The sequence below is a fragment of the Amborella trichopoda genome, chromosome 13 (genome assembly GCF_054954075.1).
Source record: "Amborella trichopoda isolate Santa Cruz 75 chromosome 13, AtrichopodaSantaCruz75HAP2 v2.0, whole genome shotgun sequence".
NCBI classification, from domain to species: Eukaryota; Viridiplantae; Streptophyta; class Magnoliopsida; order Amborellales; family Amborellaceae; genus Amborella; species Amborella trichopoda.
The window spans coordinates 32733936-32756840 of record NC_142348.1 but is presented as its reverse complement, the minus strand read 5'-3'; the positions used below and the strand labels follow the sequence as shown (position 1 = coordinate 32756840).

At 37.5% G+C, this 22905-nt stretch overlaps 1 long non-coding RNA gene across 7 annotated transcripts; it reads right to left on the bottom strand.

The window, feature by feature from the left end:
- Window positions 1-16865: 16865 nt before the first annotated feature.
- On the bottom strand, window positions 16866-21792 carry LOC105421110 (uncharacterized). Of its 7 annotated transcripts, none has more exons than XR_016047712.1 (6): window positions 20879-21792; window positions 18603-20374; window positions 18067-18323; window positions 17864-17925; window positions 17656-17748; window positions 16866-17534 (listed from the first exon to the last, which is right to left on the bottom strand). It is a non-coding gene; the product is annotated as an uncharacterized LOC105421110 (long non-coding RNA). The 7 variants fall into 7 exon arrangements; XR_016047711.1 differs by having other exon boundaries at window positions 18067-18311; XR_002281980.2 differs by having other exon boundaries at window positions 17656-17691; window positions 18067-18311.
- Between the last annotated feature and the right edge of the window lie 1113 nt (window positions 21793-22905).

Below are 22905 nucleotides of genomic sequence, written 5' to 3'. Positions count from 1 at the left end.
GATCTTGCGTGATCCTCCATGGCTGACCCGAGGGTGTTTTGATGCCCATTTAATCAAACGAATATTATTTCTTGTAGGGCTCGACATGGCGATCGTTTTGATACCAACTTCGAGCCAAGAACAAGTTTTTTAGCTATGATCACAAGACTTGAAATTTAGTTGAATCTTGGAAACTTCGAATCGATAGTTCGGTCGTTCCTTAATGTTTTTCTGTGATTTCTTCATCGTGGTGCACTAAGCATGCCGTCACGATCACATGGCAACAAACGGGATGCGATTTGGAGCCCGAACAAAAATTTCGAAACTTTTGAGTTTTGGCCGGAATCTAGAATCTGATGGCTGGAATTTTATTCACTTCGTCGGCTTCGTGCGTGAAATCTGGCTGTTCATCATGTACGGGGTTCGGACCAATGGTAGCCCTAGACCTTATGCACACAATGGAATTGGTTCATGTTGCTCCGTTGCGCGAGCGTCGTGATTTGGTTCATCGTGCAAGGCTTGTCACTGCTGAATTTTCTACAATTTCTTCACGGATCGGCAATTTCGCTCTGGCTTTTCTCCCTAGTCGAACATCGTCTCAAGGCGTGCCACATATTGAGTTGGTCGCCTTGATGAGACGAATACGCTCACCAAATTAAATTCGTTTCTTTTTTTTAGTGATAAGAGAAAGAAATAGCAAATACCGAATTACAAGCAAAGAAAAGAAAGAAAATAATCGTTTTTTGTTCTTGGTTTTTTTTTTTTTTTGCAACGAAAATTTTCCTTTGGAAATGAAAAAGACCTTAAAAGTTTAATTAAATTTTTTTTTTTTTTTATAAAGCTAGGTGCCTTAAAAGAAATTTTATTTTCCAAAACAATGGTTTTTAGGATTTTTCTTTTTAGTTAAAATGGCTAAAGTTTTTTTTTTTTTGGAAACAAAGTGGTTAAAGAAAACAATTTTTAGCAAAAGAAATTTTTTTTGTTTAATTCTTAGGGAATTGGTAAATTACCAGAAAATAAATTTAAAAAAATGTAAAAATGTCTTAGAATGAAATTTTTATTTTTCAGGAAAATAATTTTTTCTTTTTTTTTTTATAAGAGGGTAAACAAATGGACCAAAAAGTTCTATCTCTAAAAACAAAGTGCTTTTTTCTTTTTAAAGCAAGAAAGGTAAATCCAAATTGCGCAAAGAAAATGTTACAGCAACAAGGATCTGTATTAGACGGTCGACCAAACCAGTATTAGACGGTCGACCAAACCATCAGGTTTTGAGCTCCCACAAAGCGTCTTTCTGATTTAATAACAATGCAATACTCCAATCACCTCGTGACCAATTGAATAAAAAAATGTGCCAAAAATAACCTTCAAATCAGTCCCTCTAAAAAAACCAACTCGAAATCCACCATTAGAGGACGAAATAGATATCGTTTAAGTATCAATATCACGTGCTAACAATATGGGGAAATATCACATGCTAATAATATGGGGGTCCATCAAGTTAGGGTATTGTAACAAAACGTCCTTCTTAATACAGGTTTCCAAAGCCGTGGGTTTGGAAACAGTGATGAACATGCACACCCGTCTACACCTTGACAGGAACAAACGTTCACATGAAGAAAAGCAAAGGTTGCAGAGAAAATGAAAGAAACTAGATTAAAGAGAGAAGAAGCAAACGTTTCTCCAAGGAAAAAGCTACTTTTTTTTCTTTTTTTTTCTTTTTTTTCAAAACGTGGTCTTCAAAAGGAGATCTCAGGGCTTTGCTTTTTTCTTTTGTGCACGAATCTAGCTCGAAATGCCCCACGGTGAACGCCAAAACTGTTTACAGTACAAAATCGGAGAAATCTTCAGATGAATAACCCTCGAATCTGAACACCACAAATTGATTTTTTTAAATAAAGTGTGATAGAGAATATGGGGAAAATCTAATTCTGATATGAGGACAGTTCCGCCCGGAAACGAGCGGATTTGTTCTCAGATCAATGGTAGCGCATTGATCCAAATATGAAACACGAAATAAAAGCAATAAAAACTAATATAATCTAATTAAAATGAAATAAAGAATAAAAGAAATAATAAAATAGTTAGAAATGACACCAAATCAAGCCAAATGGCCCGGGACTCCCGAGCCTTAGAGGGCTCGCCTGTATCAGAACCGGTGTCCTCTTATTTTTCTCTCTTTCTCCAAGTATTGACCAAGCTTTAGCCTGGTTGAATGGGTTGGCTAAAGCTAAGGTTTTTCAGATCTCATGATCTCATTTTCTTTGGGCTCTCTCTCCGTCTTCTTTTTTTTAATCATTCTCTCTCTAGATTTCCTAGCCTCTCGCATCCCACTTCTCTCTCTTCTAACCTACACGTCCCACCCCAAAGACTTTCTCTCTCCCTCTCTCTCCCAAGTGGTACGATAGTATATTTTTCTTATAGGCCTAATGGGGATGTAGAATGAAAATTATGGGATTTGCTAGGTGTAGAATAGATAACTACTAAAGGCTGGGGATTTGCTAGGTGTGAAATAGATAACTACTAAAAGCTGAGGATTTGCTAGGTGTAGAATGGATACCTACTAAAACTATGGGATTTCCTAAGTGTGGTTCATAGGATAAGACCATGGACTATGGTGGTCTATGGTTTAGGGGGTCTACTGAAATAGTGTGGTCCTATAGGTTTTCTAAGGTTAGGAAAATCATGGACTTTACCAATTTTAAAAAATGGGGTGTCTACACGGATACGATTCTCTCTTCCATTCCTCCCTTGTCTTTTGCCTCACTAAGTCCATCCTTAGTCGCACATTCCCATAACTCTAACCTCACACTTTCTTAATCCTTTTCTTGTGTGTAGGTATCCTCTTCTATTTATTGCGTGCATGACTTAGGGTTTCTTAGAGTCGTTTTAAGAGTTTTAACTCTCATATTGCTACTCTAACTTCCACTCCATATAGTCAAGTTGAGTTGCGACAGATATAGATGCTCTTTCCCTCGCTCACTCGGGTGGGCATCCTGAGTTAGAGTTTTGACTCTTTTAACTTCTCTGATCACTAAGTCTCGTAACACTCGTGTGATAAAAAGATTCTATCACCTATCTTTCTTCATCCTCTATTTGTCAGGCAGCCCACTCAAATAGCCCATATGAGAGGAGTATTTTACTTGAATCTCCATAGCAATTTTTGAGATACAGAACCGAGGTGACGTGTTGAGTTCGAGGAGGGTCCGCATCCAAACCGTATTGTTGGACAGCCGAAGGGCTTCGTAATTGTTCTAATAGGGCGACTGCCAAGGCGTATCCTTGAACCCAAACGGCAAGGTAGGCGTCTAAACGCTTCTTTGTCGATTAAAATCTCTCTCATTGTTGGTTCCTATTCGCAATTAAAAGAGCACATGTGCACCATCAAAAGAAGCTTGTGGTCCCTTGAAGTTGTTCAAGAGAGGGTTCTCTCCTTCCGTCTCATGAGCAAGGAAGGACCAAGCCCCGACCAACTGACGACTCCATTGGGGATACGCCGCCCTATAGTTGGTACAGACCATTCTCGAACAAATAGTTCATTTCCTTCCTAATCTAAAATTGCAATGGAGTTCGATCACTCCTCTTTCATCCAAATTGGGGATTTCATCATCCCCATATTTGTGACTTCACCCATGGGAAGCAAAACGGTCAGTTTTGTTTCTCTCATGTGTTCCTCGAGTGGCCTGGCTTGCCCTACTACCCTAACTCAGGTTAGGGGAACTTTGGGAAAGGATACTCAAAGCCCTTATCCCCTCTCTACTAACATCAAAGGTATGTATGTTGATGTCAACTTCATTGGTGGGTCCTAAAACCACCTCCTTCCAATATGCACTATGTTACTGACAGACACTCTGCTAGTCTTATGCCTACAAGTGGTTCTGATGCCACTTCTTCTCTTCACTTGGACTACCATATCTGTGGGTAACCGCAAGGTTACCCCACCCTCACTCTACATGGGCACTACTAATACTAGTATGTTTCCACACACACTTCATGTTGGTGATTCCTTTGTCAGTTCATCTTGCTTGAGTGGCTCCAAAATCACTCCTCACATACTTACACACGTCATGGCCGATGGTTCAACCATTGCTGTGATAAAACGAGGCAAGCAGAAGCGTACCTCAATCACTTAACCTGCTTCGGGTCTCTTGAGACCTAGACCCATCACAAGTGGTCCTCGAACCACTAATGCATTGCATGCTAATCACTTAGATTGGGGCAGCCCAAAGGCTGCACCCAAATGAGCACACGACCTTCAAATCAATCAAAGGTCCCATAAAGATGGGCACATGCATGCTAATGGCACTAAAGCCACTCAAATTGCAAAGGTGAGTATTTCAAATACCAAGCCTTTCACTTCACTGGGGGTTGGATTACAAACCACCTCAAGCACTTCTGTGGACTCTACACACACATGCAGCTCCAATGATGCTACTGATAATAAGGGAAAAGGGAAATTGAATGCGTCTTTATCTACCATGAAGCCCATGACCACATGGTACTCGAAGAAGTTTTCTTCGAGCACCATCCTATCCACTCCTTCTTATGCACGAGCTAGCCCTCGAGGATGGACTCGGGGCAAGATGATTCCCTCCAAGATAACAAAAGCAGCATATCCTTTCTACAAGCAAACCCAAACATCCAAAGTCAACTCTAAGCTTCCTTATCCCAGAATATCATACATTATCCAAGTTGATCAACTTTGCCCTCATCTCTGTGGGATGAGCTAGTCGAGAAGGATGTCAAAGCCTGTTCAAATTTTTGTAGAACATCTATTGGAACTTGCGAATCAAACAAAGCAAAATTTGTTCTATCCGTTGCAAACCACGGAAGAGCCTGAGATGAATGTCATTGTTCGTTGCTGCATTGTAGTGATACAAGAAGATGAACAGTTCATTTGATTCATCGCCCCAAGGCCGTCATGGGTCAATCCGAATTGGATGATGGCCCAAGGCCTTCACGTGCCATGTATACCAGCAATGCGACCCCAAGGCCATCAAGAGCCAATATTCATCCTATCTTTGAGGCATTCCCAAGTTCAATAGGGGCAAGATGAGCCCTTGTTACTTGGACTGTCAGATGGTGGTGTGAAAACAGGATCACCCTTACTTCCGAGTCGCTCAGTTTTGACGAACAGGCTAACGTAATGGTGGTTGTTATACATCATTTTTTACGTACTTATATCCCTGGTGAAAATAAAGAGAGAGCTAGTGATGACATGGTCCTGCCTGTACCCAAGACACCACCAAATCAAGAGAACACTACAAAAATAAGCCTAAGACTAGGCAACCTTGGAAAGAGTACTGTCATGCTAAAAAGAGACTTTATAATTACATCCTTATGATAGGGGCTTCAAACTAGTACCCGACCACTGCCATTGCAACCAGAACGTCAAAAAAACCCCAGCGACCAAATTTGGGCTTAATAGGACCTCCCAATAATATTTTGGGCCCAAATTACCACAAAATGGGTAGTTGTACACTATTGTGGTCCAGCATCACCAAACCAGTCCCCAATCATAGAGGTTGTGTTCTTCACATCTCGGGATGACCTGCAGATGCCCACACAACGCTCATTTGAAGTCGGAACAAGCTCAAATTCAGATACAAGCTAGGTTTCGACGATCTAGTCATTTTGACATATGGCCCGCGTTGTGACATGACCCAAAATCAAAGTTTTTTCTAGTGAGAAACCTTGGAAATCAGGGTTTCTGAAGGGATAAAATTAAGTCCCTGAAAGATCCGATTTTGTGATCTGGGTATAAAGGGTTCGACTTTTGGCTTCCCATTAATTATTTGTAAGTTTATTTATAGTTATTTAATATTTTGTGCTATGGAGGGATTGAGCATCGCATGTATGAAACATATTTGGTTTTATGCTTATATATCCTATGCTTTAATGTCAGTGATGAATTATTGGCCATAGACCACGCAAATTGAATTCATACTTGACTCACAATGATCAAGTCAATTACACATTTGTAATCTTATATTTTTTATGAAGATGGGGATTGGTCTTGAAGTGTTTGATGTAATTCATAAGTGATGAGAAATTTGAATATGTATCTTAAATAGTGTAATATACACTAGGACTTTAGTATTTGAGCATTGTCTTATGTTTGGTTATATTTCGCGCTTGGGGTTTATAAAGGGATCAATTAGAGTTGTAATATTTATTTTTAAAAGTAAGTGTAAAGCCAGAATTAGTGCCTGTAACTTATGTTCATTTGTCAATTTATATGAGGAATGTATGTACTTTCAAAACTTCTTTGTTTCACAACAACAAAAATGAAAATTGAGTCACAAGAACTTTGGCCTTTAACACCAATAAAAGAAATGCCCATGTAAGCATTCAAAAGATGAACTCAAGTGATTTTGTTCCAAATGTCACACTTCTCACTCCTCTCGAAGCGTGACGTTTTGTGGGGCAAGTTGTTGTCGTGTATTTTTTACCCACTTTTTTACCATGCGCCTAAAAGATGAGGCAGTTGCAATTATGCCCCCAAAACATGTGTGAGAATGGCACTTGACATCCCAAAGTCTATTCCCAAATTTTGCCCCAACCAAACAAAGGCACGAGGGAACAGGATGAAGATTCGGTTCGGAGTGCTATGCTCTAACGTGTACAAGTTACACCATAGTTAAAACACCATAAGGGTGATCTCGAATGGTCACCAGACCACCGCAGATGGCTTCAAAAGGCCTAAAAACCCTTAAACAGTGAGTTACAACTCAAATTGACCTTTTTACATCCTACTTTCCTAAAATGGGTAGGACGTTTACTATTCAGGTGCGGGTAACCAAACAGTTACCAAAAATAATAAAATATGATGCACTCACCGAAAAACGAGATAGTTTACCGCAAGGCAGATCGAGCTTAAACTTTATTATGTTCTTCTCCTCGACAAGAGAGATTTTAAAATATGCCATGTGCGAAGCCAATCACCTAGTCAAGAGAAATCTTAGAGAGAAAGGTACCTGAACAGTGCTTTATGCATATTTATGTGTGCAAGATGTTCTCACTCCAAAGGACATAACTCGAATCCCCGAAGACAGTTGACCCTAAAAACAGAGGCATTTCGACTATGACTCAAATGGCTTTGATTTGAGGTAAAATATACCCAAGATGAGGATCGAGAAGGCATCTAACCAAGGCTCGCAAAAAGGTACACTTTTTAGGTCATCAAAAAATCACTTTTCGACAACTCCTAGAAGTCACAAAATGGTCATTCGGAGCCAAATCGTGTGATCTTCGATGAAAAACGATCATAGTGACTTCCCCTCTAATTTACTAACAAAAAGAAACCAAAGAAGTGACATTTTGAGCTAGATCAAGTAAGGAAAAAGTGCAAGTTCGCATGGTTGGCCAGAAAATAGACAATTTTCAAGAACATGAGTAAAACACCATGACATCATGCAAATCATATATCAAAATGATCATCTAGGGATGATGGACAATCGATGTTTTCATGATGATAGATTTTCAGAAACGTCGTTGAAAACGATTGAAAGAAGCCCCCTAATCACGTGAATGGGAAGAAGCCTCTTTTAGGGGATTTGGATGTCATTTAGATACACTTTTAGATATTTGGTCATTTTCCTTCAATTTCAAGATTTCACTGCTATTCATATTAATTCCATTTTTAAGCAATTCTCGTGGGTTTTGAGTGTACGCCCATGTTCAAGGGGTAACTCTAAATAAACCCATGCATTGGAAGTTGTAAAAAGGTTGGTGAGAAATGAATTAGAAAGAGTAGGAGCACGAGTCTTCTTTGAGCTTCATAGAAAATCTTTTACCCTTGAGTGAGGAGAAAGAAAACTTTGCACTCAAGAGAACTACCCCTCTCTACCATACTCTTTAAGTGGACTACACCCCATCCTACATCCTACACCTCCACCCTACATCCATATTCTATATTCCCATACTCCCTACACCCATCTTTTTCTTTTTCCTTCTCTTTCTCTCTCCTCTCTCTCTCTCTCCCTCCTCTCATTGGCACCAAGCTGCCAGACAGACTCTCTCTCTCTCTCTCTCTGATGGCTAGGCCGCCAGTCTCTCTTCCACTCTCTCTTTTTCTTTCTCTCGCTCTATCTCCCCCTTTCTCTCAACTCCTCTATACTCCGTCATCTCTTTCTCAATTATTCTCTCAACTCTTCTTCAGTCTCTCATCTCTCTCTCAACTATTCCCTCATCTCTCATTTCTCCTTCTCACCTCTCATCTCTATCAATCATACACCAGTTCACTTAGCCCCTACTCTCTTAGGAGACTTGCTCTTAGTTTAAAAGTCAAGGGACGACCTAGTGATCATCCTTAACTCGTCTAGTAGCTAGTATTTTTTTCCTGTCTCTGGTATTGCCTCCTAGGGGAGGTGACGTCGGAAGGTTCACAGATTTTATTGAGTGGTTCCACGATCCCTTATCTCATCTTCCTACTTAGCCCCCACTCTCTAAGGAGACTTTCTCTTGGGTTAAATGTCAGGGTAAGACCCGGTGATCACCCTTGACTAATCTCCTATACTTCGGCTTAGTGTGTTGTAAGTCATTTTTGACATACCTACATCCCTGATGTAAATAAAGAGAGAGCCAATGACAACCTAGTCTTGCTGGTACCCAAGACACCATTAGACTAAAAGAACACTACAGAATAAGCCCAACACTAGGCAACCTTGGAAAAAGTACCATCACGCCACAAAGAGACCTTACAAATACAACCCTGAGCTAGGGGCTTCAAAACGTACCATACAACCTCCAATGCATCCAAAACATCGAAAAATCCCTAGGGACCTAATTTGGCCTCAATCGGACCTCCCAAGAACATTCTAAGCCTAAAATACCTCGAATGGGTAAAGTCATACACTATTTATGTGGCGCCGCACCAAAACCAGTCCCCAATCATGGAGGTCGTGATTGTCACCTCTCATGATGACCTGCAAACACCCACACATTGCTCAATTGAAGTCGGAGCAAGCTCAAATTTAGACACAAGATAGGTCCTGACAACCCATTCATTTTGACATATGGCATGCGTTGTGACATGACTCAGAATCAAAGTTTTTTTAAAGAAAAGATGAGCCCAAAACCATGGAAATCAGATCTTTTTGAAGAAAAGACATCTCGAACTTTGTGAAGCAATAAAACTCAAGATCTGTACATCGGATCATCGTAAAGACAGGTCCGATGAGACCGTATCATGAAAGGCTACAAACTGGTATAACTGTTGCATTCAATCTCAAGTTGGATAATTCGTAAATTCCAAGGATAAAGAAAATAAGATTCTCCCGATTGTCGAAATCCCTTTTTCCGACGATCTCTCGAAATCAGAAAGTACTTCAAGCAAGAACCAAAACGTATAAAAATTGGCTCAAATCGATTGTGGAAGTCTCCTCTTTAAATTTGTAATCAAAATAAAAGACCCGAAACACCATAGATCACGTTGCAATGATGGCCAAGGGTTCACGATCTGGCCCGGTTTCCACTGCCCAGGAAAAAGTTCATCTCAAGATCATAGAAAAACATAAAACTCTTCATAATCAAACAAGCATCAAGACTATGATGATCGATCATCTCAAACACCATCATCACCATCCGAAAAAGCTTCCATGATGTGGCAATGGCAAAAGGCCTCTCTGAGAGGGATGATTTCATCATTAGCACGAAAGGTTTAAGGGTTATTTTGGTCTTTATTACCAAATTCGGGATTTTATTATAATTTCTTTTAATTGTAATTAGGTTAGTTTTGAGCATCCACTCCTGTTTTGTGGATCCTCTATAAATATAAGCCTAGGACAATTGTGAAAAGGTCGGATCATTCATTAATGAAATAGAGGCATTAAACTTGTTTCTACTTGTCTTTTGCTCCTAACTCTTGGATCTAGCGCCAAAGAGAGAGAAATCTTTTCAGAGAGAGAAACTACCCTTAGCCCTTGCTAGCCGCGCAGCTCCATTCCCTCTCTCCCTCTTCTTTCTTTCTTCTCTCTCTTCACTTGTTACTTGCCCCACGCAGTAACCCGTGCTAGCGGAGAACGCACGGCCTTGTTTCTCCCCCTCGTATCTCTAGCGTAGACGCAGCAAGCCTGCGGTATCGTATAGCGCCTGCTAACCGATATGCGCTCGACCTAATACCTTTCAGAGTCAACACACAAATTTCAAACCCTCAGATTTGAGTTGAGTTGTGAAAGACGCATACGCTTTCTCCCTCAGTCACTCGGGAGGAGTCTTCTTGAGCCAACAAGTCAAGAGAGTTCTAATCCTTCGATTGCTCTGATCACCTGAGCATATAGCGTTCACGCGAAGAGGGGAATCCTTATCACCTTTCTCCCTTATCCATTCTTTTTGTCAGCCAGCCCTCGTTCGAGAGAGCCACTATAGAGGAGCACAACCCAGTCCATATTGAAGTTTTCAGCACAAGAGAACGAAGCAATGAGTTGAAAAGCCTGAGGAGAGTCTGCGTCCAAACCGCACTAGTAGACAACCGGAGGGCTTCATAATTGATCTAAGAGGACAAACTGCCTGGATGTGTCCCGAACCCCAAAATGATGAGGTAAGCGCCTAAATGCACCCCTATCATAAAATATATGTCTTTGTTGGTTCCTATCTGCACGTAGGAGAGCACGCGTGCAATGTACGCAGACCCTCCATAATTGTTTGAGAGAGGATTTTTCATGCTATCCGTGCAAAGAAAAATCAAGTCCGACCATAGTGCCTAGTACTTTTTTCCCTTGTTTGGTACTGCCTCCTAAGGAAGGTGACACCGAAAGGCGCGTGGATTTTATTAAGTTCCAACATAGCTTATAATCCATCCAACCTAGACTCATTCCTTGCTCTCAACCAAGCCTATCTTACCAAACCTTGACCCACCTAGTCTCCTACCTTAACCTCAAAACATCCAACCTAGACTCATCCCTAACCCAACGTAGCATCATTCTAACCAAGCACATACCTTTCAATGCCTAAGAGACGAGCCTAAAGGATCATGTGACCTGAACAATCTAAGTGCACACAGTCTAGTGAAAGCCGAGAAGGTGTTGACTCCAAACCAAGATGAACCAAGGCTGGGGGGACTTTGTGAGGGCGCTCTAAGTCGCCGAGATCTAAGAGGGCAAGCTTGCACTGGTGCATCCCCACCATCACATGGTAAACCCTACCTCAAATCTTTCTTTAATTGGTTCGAACCGCACATACACGCACACACTCTAAGGGGCCTCGACACACATTTTCTCTCTCTTTCCCAAAGCACAAAAAGGAGGAACTTCTGGTTTTAAGAAAGGGTTTTTGCTTTGCACCAAAAACCACGTCGACCAGAGATACCCTCATGTTGAGAGTCTAACACCTAGAAATGACCAATAGGGACCCAAACTTTCCTGACTATCAAATTTGGATGGGCATTACACAGGAAACGTGCACCCCTTCGCCACGAATTACAGGGTTGCCGTTTTCAGTGAGGCTAAACAAGAAAAACTAAAGAACTCGTCACTAGCAAAACTACCCTTAGCAGAAGAATTCTTAGCATTACGATACAAGCCTCGAGGTTACATAAAAAAAAGTTTTAAAAAAAAATATAATTTTTTTTTTGACAATGAAAAAAAAAAAAAATATATATATATATATATATATGAATCATCTACAAAACGCCTATAGGTGAAGTTCTACACTTCATCATCGTCCGAAGTTCATCATACGGTCACAGTTGTTCGGTAGTATTAGAATTTTTATAATTATTGTACTAATCCGATTTATCTAAAATTTTGGACGTGTGTACATATGACCAAGTCGCACCAAAATAAAATATTTTAAAAAATAATAGACATAAAATAAAATGAAAAAATTACCCCTAAAACTTTATAGGGGTATTTTGTGTAAGTTTTATCATTCAAATTATTTGTTTTATATTTTATTCATGTGTATTTCACTGTGACGCACACACCTACAAAATTTCAAATCATTATGATTTGTAAAAACAATATTAAAATTCAAATACTATCAGACATTTTTTATCGTATGATAAACTTTGAACAGTGATAAAGCCGTAGGTGAAGGACTGTAGAACTTCACCTATAGACATTTTGTAGCATTTTTCATATATGTATATAAGGTGTGGTTTCTATAAGGTTGCAACCTTAACAATCCAATTAAGGCGTACCTCCAAATTTTATCATAACATTTAATTTTGATGTAAAAAATTATTAGGATTATCTCAAAATCTATTTTCATATCTAATTATAAAATTTTAAACTCCAAAAATGGTTAAAATCAAGTAGATCTATAAACATATGAAAATATTGAAAATAGACCGTCTAGATAATGCGGTGCAAGATGCATTATTTGTAGGACTCAAAATCTTGAGATGATAAATTCGAGGGCTTTTCAATATTAAAACCACTTTTCCGATAGATTCTTGGGGTGCATATGTAATTCTACATTTTAAAGTTGCAACTTTATATAAACTTTTTCCATATATATATATATATATAGCAAAAATCTCATACAACGGTTGTATCATAATATAATGCAACAACACTTCTAGAAAATTATGTTTGTGATATTTGTATGACCCCAAATTTTGCACACATACTCTCTTCATCTCAATAATCAATCTCAAAAAAAAAAAAATCAATTTGAACCCTAGATATGGTCAAAATGAGTCCCCTCCAAAAATGAATCTAGACCATTCATTTTGTGAATTTCAAGATATTAGTCTTTATAAACTCAAAATAAATCTTTTTTTTTTTTTTTTAGCATTGTTCATCTAATGATAATAAAGCCATTCAAAAAAATTAGAAATGAAAATATCCTTCCAAGGCCTAGATCTAAGCATCTCACTAAAATGAACGGCCTATGTTAATTGGGCTAAAAAAATACTTTCTAAGTTGTGTTTTCAAATTTTTCTTTTTTGTAATTGTTCATTATAATATAAAAATTGTATATTTCAAATTTTGGATCAAACAAGTAGACATAAGATTTTTTAAGGTTGTTGCATCATATTACTATACAATGGTCGCATGAAATCATTGCTTATATATATATATATATATATATATATATATATATATATATATATATATATATATATAATGACTTCATGCAACGGTTGTATCATATTATAATGCAACAATACTTTTAGAAAATCATGTTTGTGGTATTTGTATAACCTCAAATTTTATACACTCTCTTCATCTGAATAATCAATCTCAAAAAAAGAAATTCAATTTGAATCGTAGATATGGTCAAAATGAGTCCCGTCCAAAAATGAATCTAGACCATTCATTTTGTGAATTTCAAGATATTAGCTTTTATAAACTCAATATCATTTTTTTTCTTTCTTAACATTGTTCATCTAATGATAATAAAGCCATCCAAAAAATTGGAAATGAAAAAATCCTTCTAATGCCTAGATATAAACATCTCACCAAAATGAACGGCCTATGTTAATTGAGCTAAAACAATACTTTCTAGGTTGTGTTTTCAAAATTTTCTTGCTTTGTAATTGTTCATTATAATATAAAGAGTGTATATTTCAAATTTTGGATCAAGAAAATGATCCTAAGATGGTTTGTTAAGGTTGTTGCATCATATTACTATACAATGGTCGCATGAAATCATTGCTCATATATAGATATAGGTGTGGTTTCTATAAGGTTGGAACTTTAAACAATCTAATTAATGCGCACCTCTAAATTTTATCATAACATGTAATTTTATCTAAAAAATTCTTAAGATTATCTGAAGCTTTATTTTTATATTTAATTATAAAATTTTAAACTCTAAAAATGCTTAAAATCGAGTAGATCTTTAAACATATGAAAATATTGAAAATAGATGGTCTAGATAATATATTACAAAATACGTTATTTTTAAGGTTCAAAATCTTTTTATTTTTTCATATTCATATGCCTGGATGTTTAGATAATTAATTGGATTTTTAACATTAAAACAACCTTTTTCTAATAGATTTTTTAAATACATTTGTAATTCTACATTTTTAAGTTACAACCTTATATAAACTTTTTCATATATATATCTATATATATATATATATATATATATATATATAAAAGATGTGGTACGCCACGTCGCGTATGGGAGCTCCGTGCGACGGTTTCGTTGGGGTCGCGTTTGAACCGACGGTGGTCGTTCAAAAGGTCAATTCGCGCGGGGCATAGTCCTGCAACCTTCTCTCCCTCCCGCCTGCGTAGCCCTGCAAATCGGGCACCCCATCTCCCTCGCGTGTACGCTACCTACTACCTCAACCCTCTCTCTCTCGCGTGGTATTCCAAAGGGAAAATCTCTCTCTCTCTAGAAGCTCAGCAAATATCCAGAGCTCTCGTTCTCTCTAGAAGCTCAGCAAATATCCAGAGCGCTCTCTCTCTCTAGAAGCTCAACAAATATTCAGAGCTCTCTCTCTCTAGAAGCTCAGCAATCCAGAGCCTATTTCCTGTTCAAAGTTCATTTGATCGAGAATCCAGATAGTCTTCGAATCTCTTCTCTCTCTCTCTCTCTCTCTCTCTCTCTCTCTCTCTCTCTCTCTCTCTCTCTCTCTCTCTCTCTCTCTCTCTCTCTCTCTCTCTCTCATTCATTTGGAGGTCCAAGCTAGAAACCCCCAAAAAAAACTTCCTTGAATCTCCATTGAAGCCAATCAGTAAAAAGCTCAAGTATTGTGTATTTTTTGGATTTGGGGTTCGATGGAGCTGATTAAGCTGAAATTTTTAACACTTAAGCTTATTAGATCTGTATTTTTGGGTTTTTGCTTTGAAAACCCTATGATGGGTTCTAGGTCTGATACATTCAAATTGCAAGCATCTCACAGTGATTATTGCGTGTTTTATTTTCTCCCACTAGTATGTATTAGATGTGAAATTGGGTAGACCTTGGGTGGCAGGCTTGCGCAATCTGGAGAGTATAAATTTGTCATTTACTCAAATTGCTGATAGTGGTTTGAGAAGGCTCTCTGGTATTCTTGAGCTCTAAAAGGGGGGAATGCTCTTTAAGCTCATCAATGTCGATTTTGTGGTTTTTTGAGCTGAAAAAGAAACCACGACCCAAAAAATCCAAAAGTGAGAATTTATTTGAAAAAACCAATGTTTTATACATGAATTAAAATATTTATTTTCTTTTGAATATATAGATAATGAAGAACCAAGAAAAGCCCTCTCTCGGTCACTGTCACAGAGGTACGACTAGTTTAAATTTGTCTTAGAACTGTATTTTTGAGGTGTTTTGGTTTGAAAACCCTGTGATGGGTTTGTTTTTATGGGTTATTGGAGATGAGATAATCTTCTGATTAATTTGATGACATTATTGGTCTGTAAAATTGTATTAGATCTGTATTTTTTGGTTTTTTGCTTTGAAATCCCTGTGATTGGTTTGTTTTTCTGTGATTGGGTTATTGGACTTGAGATAATCTTCTGATTAATTTTCTGATTATTTTGATGGCACTCTTGGTCTGTTATAGAAGATAAATTGATAGATTTTTTCTGGTAGATCATTCAAGCATATTAGAATTTGGAGTTGGGTCCAGTTCCACAAGTTTTTCAGCTGCATATTTTGCAAAATGCATAACCCTTTATTCTTGAAGAATAAAACAGGGCTTTCCAAACCAGTTCATCTGGTTCAATGGAATATCTCCATGAATGAATTAGGGATCTCCAAACCAGTTTATCTGGTTCAAATGGAATATCTCCATGAATGAATTAGGACTCTCCAAACCAGTTCATCTGGTTCAATAATCCGAAATTTTATGGAAGCAAATGGGGGACTGGAGCAGTTCCCTGAAATTCCCCAAGAACTCAAGAGTCTAGTTCCTTATTCTACTTACATTGAACTTGCAAGTCTGTTGAAGTATATGTTTTTGAACTGGGGAATTATTATAGCTGCTCAGGTATGGTTAATAAAACCATAATCAGATGGACTTAAGTATTTTTCCTCTACGAGCACCAATCTAGAGGGAATAATTGAAGAGTTGAGTTTTACTATTTGTTGTTCTGTCTACTTGAACTTATAAATCTTTTAAAGAATCTTATTTTGATTTCTGGAATAATTGTGGCTACAAAGTTATGGTTACTGAAACAATAATAAGATGGACTTGAATACTTTTCCCTACCAGGTCCTTCTACTTGGAGAATCCCAATCATTCTATAGTTCATATGTTCTGGATAATTGATACCTCACTGTTCTAAAAAGGTTTCTAGCATGTTCTAGTAAAAATTAAAAGCAAGCCTTTATGCTGATTTGGTTCATAATGTTGTGCAACCTTTCGGTGCTTGAATTTTCACTCCAAAAGAAATCTGCTTGCAATAAGGGAAATAATGGTCGTTGCACCCAAGTCAATGGATTCAAAAAATGAAGCAATGGTTGTAAATAATTTCGAGTTGGAGTTGATAGTGAGTGGGGTGAGTAAATTGTGTAAATTGTTATTGTTTGCTTTCAAGCATATTTGATTTGAATAGGCTTATTTGTGTAATCTGCAATGATTGACCAGTGAAGTGCTCATTCATTAGCCAGAAACTCGAAGTACCAATTTCAAACAGACACCAACCATAGAGACTACAATTGAACATGATTATAGCCGTCAGTGAAATTTTCTTCTTTTTTCTTTTCCTCTTATGACAGTGCAATTGAAAAGGATTACATACTCCAAATCGATGAAAGTAAACTGGTTTACATACTATCTAGTCATATCAAACACTTTTCAACAAAAGTAATACAAACATAAACGCATTCGCTACACACAAGAAAACTAAAAAACGTTGCATGTACTCTAAAGTATCAATAATTTGTTGTTGAATGACCATCGGTTTAGGCTCGACCATAATACGTCTGAAGATTTCTACTAGATGATGTAGAGGCTCAGCTTCTAAAGTACTCATTAAGGTATTTGAAAGCACTTTCCAAAGTATTTCAAAGGCACTCCAAGGCTTCATTAGTTATCCATAAAAAGCTCCCAATGATTCTTGGGCAAAGACAAATGGTTTTTAAAATGATCCAAGCATGAGCTTGGAGTTGATGTTTAAAGTTACAAGCTGCTTAAATCTGTGCCCAACAAATGAATTCCATTCCTCCATCTTGAACACTTACAAGCAACTGAGTAAAAGCTCGACTTGTCCTTTGTTTTTGTATGCTTTTGTGCGCCAAAGAGAAAGGCATAGGCAGGGGAGGCGTTTGACACAACAAAAAGGCTTTCTGTATAAGTGCTTCATAATTATGTATTTAGTACAAACAATAAATGACCAGCCCCTGCAATCACCCCTCCATTACCAAGAAAAAGAAAAAAGAAGAAGAAAGAGAAAAAACAGTACTAAAAAGTGAACTGATATACCAAGTCCAACCATGTTCACTGGCTCCATACTTTCTCAGCTAACAACTCCAAGAAAAGGAGCCCAAATAGTCGTATCATCGAACATTTGAGCCTTCATATCGACCAATTCATCTTCCTTGCGCTAAAAACTACATTATTGTCCCCTTCTCAACAACCTCCATGCAAACGCATGCATGAATACATAAATCACTCATTGCCTGAATAGTCCTTTTTCAGCAATCAAGATCTTAATTGTTAAAAGTTTTGCCTGGAATGAAAAATATTATCAATGTTAAACATCAAGAATGATAAGATAAGAAAGGAATAAAAAGAACTAAATTAAAATTAAATCAATATTGGATTTTACCAACTCGAATTTTCAAAATTACCTGATCTCATGCGGTTATGAAGATCCACTATTGACCCTGCGTAACAACAAAATCTAATATTATATATAAGCTGATTTTCCGACCAATGAAATCCTGAAAGAGCAACCCATATCTGGTCACAAGCAACATACAACATGCACATCCATCCATATATACAATAAGTACATAAAATATTTCACACAGATGCTTAATACGTAATGCTTCTTACCCTCAATGCTCATGTCCCACGCTCTTATGAGACAAAATCTTATTGCGGACTTCGAAATAACCCTGTAGTAAGAAAAGAAAATCCAATATTAACATTTCATAATGCATTCACAATGAGTACTATCATATGTAAATTCTAATAGATATAGATTGAAAAGATTATACAATGAAAATTCAAAGGAATCTAAAGGGATGGATTACTACTTTTCACGAATGAATGGTGGACAATTTCTTCTGTCATGTTCAGTGCTCTGGCAAACTACACATTTTCTAGACTTTTCCATTGGCTTCCATTCCTCTAATCAAGCTTTTTTTCTTGCATTTGTTGATCGTCCATTTGCCCGTGCTCGTAGAGGATCAAGGACATTTTGGCAGTTGTAACTTCCATTTGGTGTGTCAGTAGATCTAGAAGCTCTCCTCTCATCATTGACATGGGTCATGGTATCAACCTGTGAACCTCGCTTACAAACGAATTTACCATCAATCTCTATGATATCATTGTGTATTAAAGATAATACAAAATCATGAACCTCCACACTTTCTGACGCACGCTCAGCGATGTATCAAACAGCCTGCAAGACATTGTTATATCGAATGGAGCGTGGTAGTGCAGATGGATCATGAAATTGTTTGCCACTTTCATCAATAAAACACCCCCTCTTTATGTCCTTTGACCAACGCCTCATTAAGTATAAGGGATTTCAAAAATATTTTTCATCATAAAAATCTTCAACACGTACCTGCAAAGAAGGCCCATCCTCTCCTGCAAAGAAGGCCCATCCTCTCATATAAGTGACAATTGCAAGAAGCCCTCTTCTCATGGGGATTGAATTCCACCAAGTATGATCTAGATTTGGTTCGCATATCTGCCACCTTAAAAGTGGCAAGCTGTCCATTTTCATCAACTCACTCACTCATAAAATTCATACAATTGGCAACCTCTTCCACAAATATCTTCAAAATCTTTTGAGTATAGATTTTTGATGCCTGTGACTCAAATAAAGAAGTTGTTCTTAAGATTGGAGTAGTTGTAATGTCTTTTAAGTTGTTTTTCTTTTCTTTTCATACCTTCTTATCTTGCACCTTGACACATATTTCCAATAATGTGCGTAGGCTTGTTTTGGATGTCAAGTACATCTTGAAATGCTTATTCATCCATTCACTTCTTTGGGTAGAAGTCATACCCGTTGTGACTTGCCAGTCAAGTATGCATCCACCCATTACATGCAACAACCATAAAGTCTATTTAGCCATTCATTGCTTTCCAACTCATAGTTCTCAATCATTAATTTCCTTCCCAATTCAAATTCTTCTATTGTTGGGCTAGTTATACAACCCCTGAAGGTATCTGAAAAAGAAGAATGCATGAGCAAGACGTGACATATATATGCTACTTACAGTAACGATGCTCACTCTGGTAAAAAACTTGTCTCACTGCGGCTGTAATTGCATGGTCTTGATCGGTGAGAATAACACCCAATTGTTGTCCACCTATTGCTTCTAACCAATTTTCAAATACCCAAACAAATGATTCTACCTTCTCATCACATATGAGTACAAAGCCAAAGAATGTTGTATTGAAATTGCGATTTACACCAAGTATGGGTGCAAAGGACATACTAAAAGAGTTTGTTTTGTATGTGGTATCAAATGTAATCACATCAGAGAAGCATTGATCAAAAACTTTACATTCGCATCTACCAAGAAGATGCTGAGAATGTGATCGTCTTCCTCTAATTTCAATCTATAGAAAAAAGATGGATTTGATTCTTTCATTTTATAGAGCCATTGCATAATTAGACTACCATCTTCTCCTCTTAGTTTTCTTTTAGTACTAGTAATTTCATTTTCGATGTCCTTTTGTGTACATGTGACATTCTCAATCCCTCCAACTTTCTCAATGAAAATGTCATGAATATGTCTTGGCTTAACCATTGTCGAACTCATTGAATTTAGCAGCAACTTTGTACCACTAGACAATGTTCGGTGGCAGCAAATTAGACTAGCTTTTCTTGGACTGACTAGATCGTGATTGTGATCATCAATAAACCTAGTCACAACCCATTCATTGTCCGCATTTCTAGTGATTCCCAGCTTAGTCTTACACCCACACCTTGATTTAGGAAGTTCCTTTTCACTTACATGATCTTTTACTTTGCGAAATCCTTCCTTAGAGCAAATAATTTCCCTATGAATCCTTTCACCTTTTTTATTATGGGTAGTGCCCTTACGGATACCAAAACCTTTGGCTAATGCATAAGCCTTATAGTAATCCATTGCATCTTCCTCTGAAGAAAACTTCATTTCTACATGGGGTACATTTGTTTCTAAGACTTTGGTTGAGGAGTCAAGTTCTCCATCCTGCATTTCTGTGAATTTTCTAGGATGGGTTGCAAGATAAGGAACCTGCTCCATGAGCTCATTGGTGTCACCTATGTTGTCTACAATTGCGCAGGTGGGAGATGACACACAACCTGAAACGGTGTGATCCATCTAAATTTTTCAACGGATCCTACATAAAAAGACAAACTATATAAATATATGTATTCAAACATTTCTATAGACATAACAACACTCTTAGTAGACCAGATAGCCCATTTGTTACATACATTATGCAAATTTAACATTTAACATGATAAACAATCCATAGTTATATACACATGATAAACATCTCAATACACAAAAAAGGCATGCTAAAAATGAGTCATGGGATTTGGTCATGCTAAAAATGAGTCAAACTTGTAGATTGCAAGAGACAGATGTAATAGCCTAGTGCATATGTGACTCTTTGTTGCATGCTAAAAATGAGTCACGGAATTTTTTCTTATATTCAGATCCATAACAGCCTTTAAAATATCAATTTAATCAGATAATGATCTAACAATGCTTAGGGCAATATAATGCTCAATCAAAAAATCCCATGCCATGGTAACAAGAAAACATATCAGTGAAGGAGAACCACATGTACCATAATTCAACAACAAAAAGAAAAGAAAAGAAAATAAAATAGAAATACCATTGACTGTTCCTAGGAAACCATTGCAGTTAGAGTCCTCTATGAAAAGTTTCAGTTTGGTTCCTCCAAGAATTTTGCTATTTGCATTGATGTCATCAACTGCTGTCTCAACTGCAACCTTTGCAACTCTTCCAATGGTGGAGTTCAAAGTAAAAACAGCCCCAATTGTCACAGATGGTGGCCTTAGGCATTCACCATAACCCCAAAAATATAAAGCCCAAACCAGCAACAAAACAAATTGTGAAGATCCCATAATAGAGGCTCACAATTAATAAAAGACCCAATTCTTGATCTCAACCTTGATAGTTGAATCTCCACCCAAATTTTCAAAAGTCAAAACTTATGCCTGATCACAACCCAACTTTCTTAATCTAAGATGAACGTAAATACATATGAAAATTCCATCAATCCTCCATTTTAGTGGCCACCTCCATCAAGTATGTAAACCATCGCTAATAACAAAATATAATTAAATTTGTTCCCCTGAATTATATGTAAAGTTATATAAGACTTAGAGAGAACCGGGCGGTTTTTCTATCAATGAAATCAGAAAAATTATTCCCTCTCCTCTTCTTCTGATTCCCCTCGCCCTCTTTCCCCTCAATTTGTGCCACAATTGGCTATGAGAAATTCATAACCCCCATCAAGGACGACGAAGAACGCCAAAAAACCTCTAAAACCCTTGTTGATGGCCATGACAGTGAGCCAGAGACGAAGCTCTTCGATGATTCTTAACAGTTTTTTCAGCGACTTTTGACAGATGAAGATGAAATAGGCCTCTTAAATGGATTCTGTGAATATTCTAAAAAAGGAACAGGTAGTTTTCATGATCTAGCCGCTTTTTACGACCTGATCAAAAGCTCTGTGCAACTTGATTTCATTCCTCTCTCCCTCACTCAAAACTCGATTTCATTCCTCTCGCTCTCACTCAAAAGGAAATGGCAAATTGGAGAGTGAACATCTCTATCGCTTTCTTTGCAATGGGAGGGTGAACATCGACAATGCTTGCTAGAGGACAGAGGCGCGTGTGGGGGAGAGAGAAGAGGTTTTTTGTGGAGGCGTGGCCCATGGGCGACCACATGCGGGGCACGTGGTGAAAAGCATAGTTCCCCTTCTCTCTTTCCTCTTTGTAAATTTTTTATATAAGGGTAAGTCCCTAATTACTTAGATTAAGGCGTTACTCAAAATTTCACTTTTGATGCTCAAAAATGGATCATGTTGATCTCAAAACGTATGGACATGACACAAAATGATTTTCAAGTTTTTTTATAATTGTCAATTTTTAATATTTTAATGTGTTCATAGAACTGCTCGATTTACACTATTTTTGAAGTTTTAAATTTTATAATTAGATATGAAAAAGAAAACTTCAAGCCATCCCAAATATTTTCAATACTGAAACAATTCTTCGATACTATTTGAAGGTGCGTTTTACTTTGATTGTTTAAAGTTTTACTTTGATTGTTTGGGCCTCAACGTTATACAAACCACATATTTAATTTTTTAGGTTTTTTTTCTTCTCTTTTTATTTTTTGAAATTTGTTTTTACTTAGATAAGTTACTTGTATTCGCCTTAATATATCGGCTCGTGTTAAGGCCAAATCATTGGCCCAAGCCGTATTTTAAAACATTATTTGAGGGATAAAAAGAGTTGGAGATAACTATTAACCTATGTAATAGAAGAATATACAGCACAACGAGAGATGAGAGGGTCACACACAAGACTCCACTTAAGATAACAAAGAGAGAGAGAGAGAGGGGATATATCTACTAACATTTTTTCTTTTTAAAGTGTACACTACTTACTAGCTCAAAATCCCCACTAACCTAAGTCCCTCAGCTCATAATCCATGACATCACCACTACTCCGAAGCATCCCATCCACAATATGCACAAAATGCACATAAGTTGGGTTTGAGGCAACATATTGACGGTGCTCAAATCGATGACAGTATCTAAAGGTGTAAGCACAACCAGCAACCGAATAGTAGGGTTTAAATATAAGGCGAGGGAGATGAGGGTGGAAA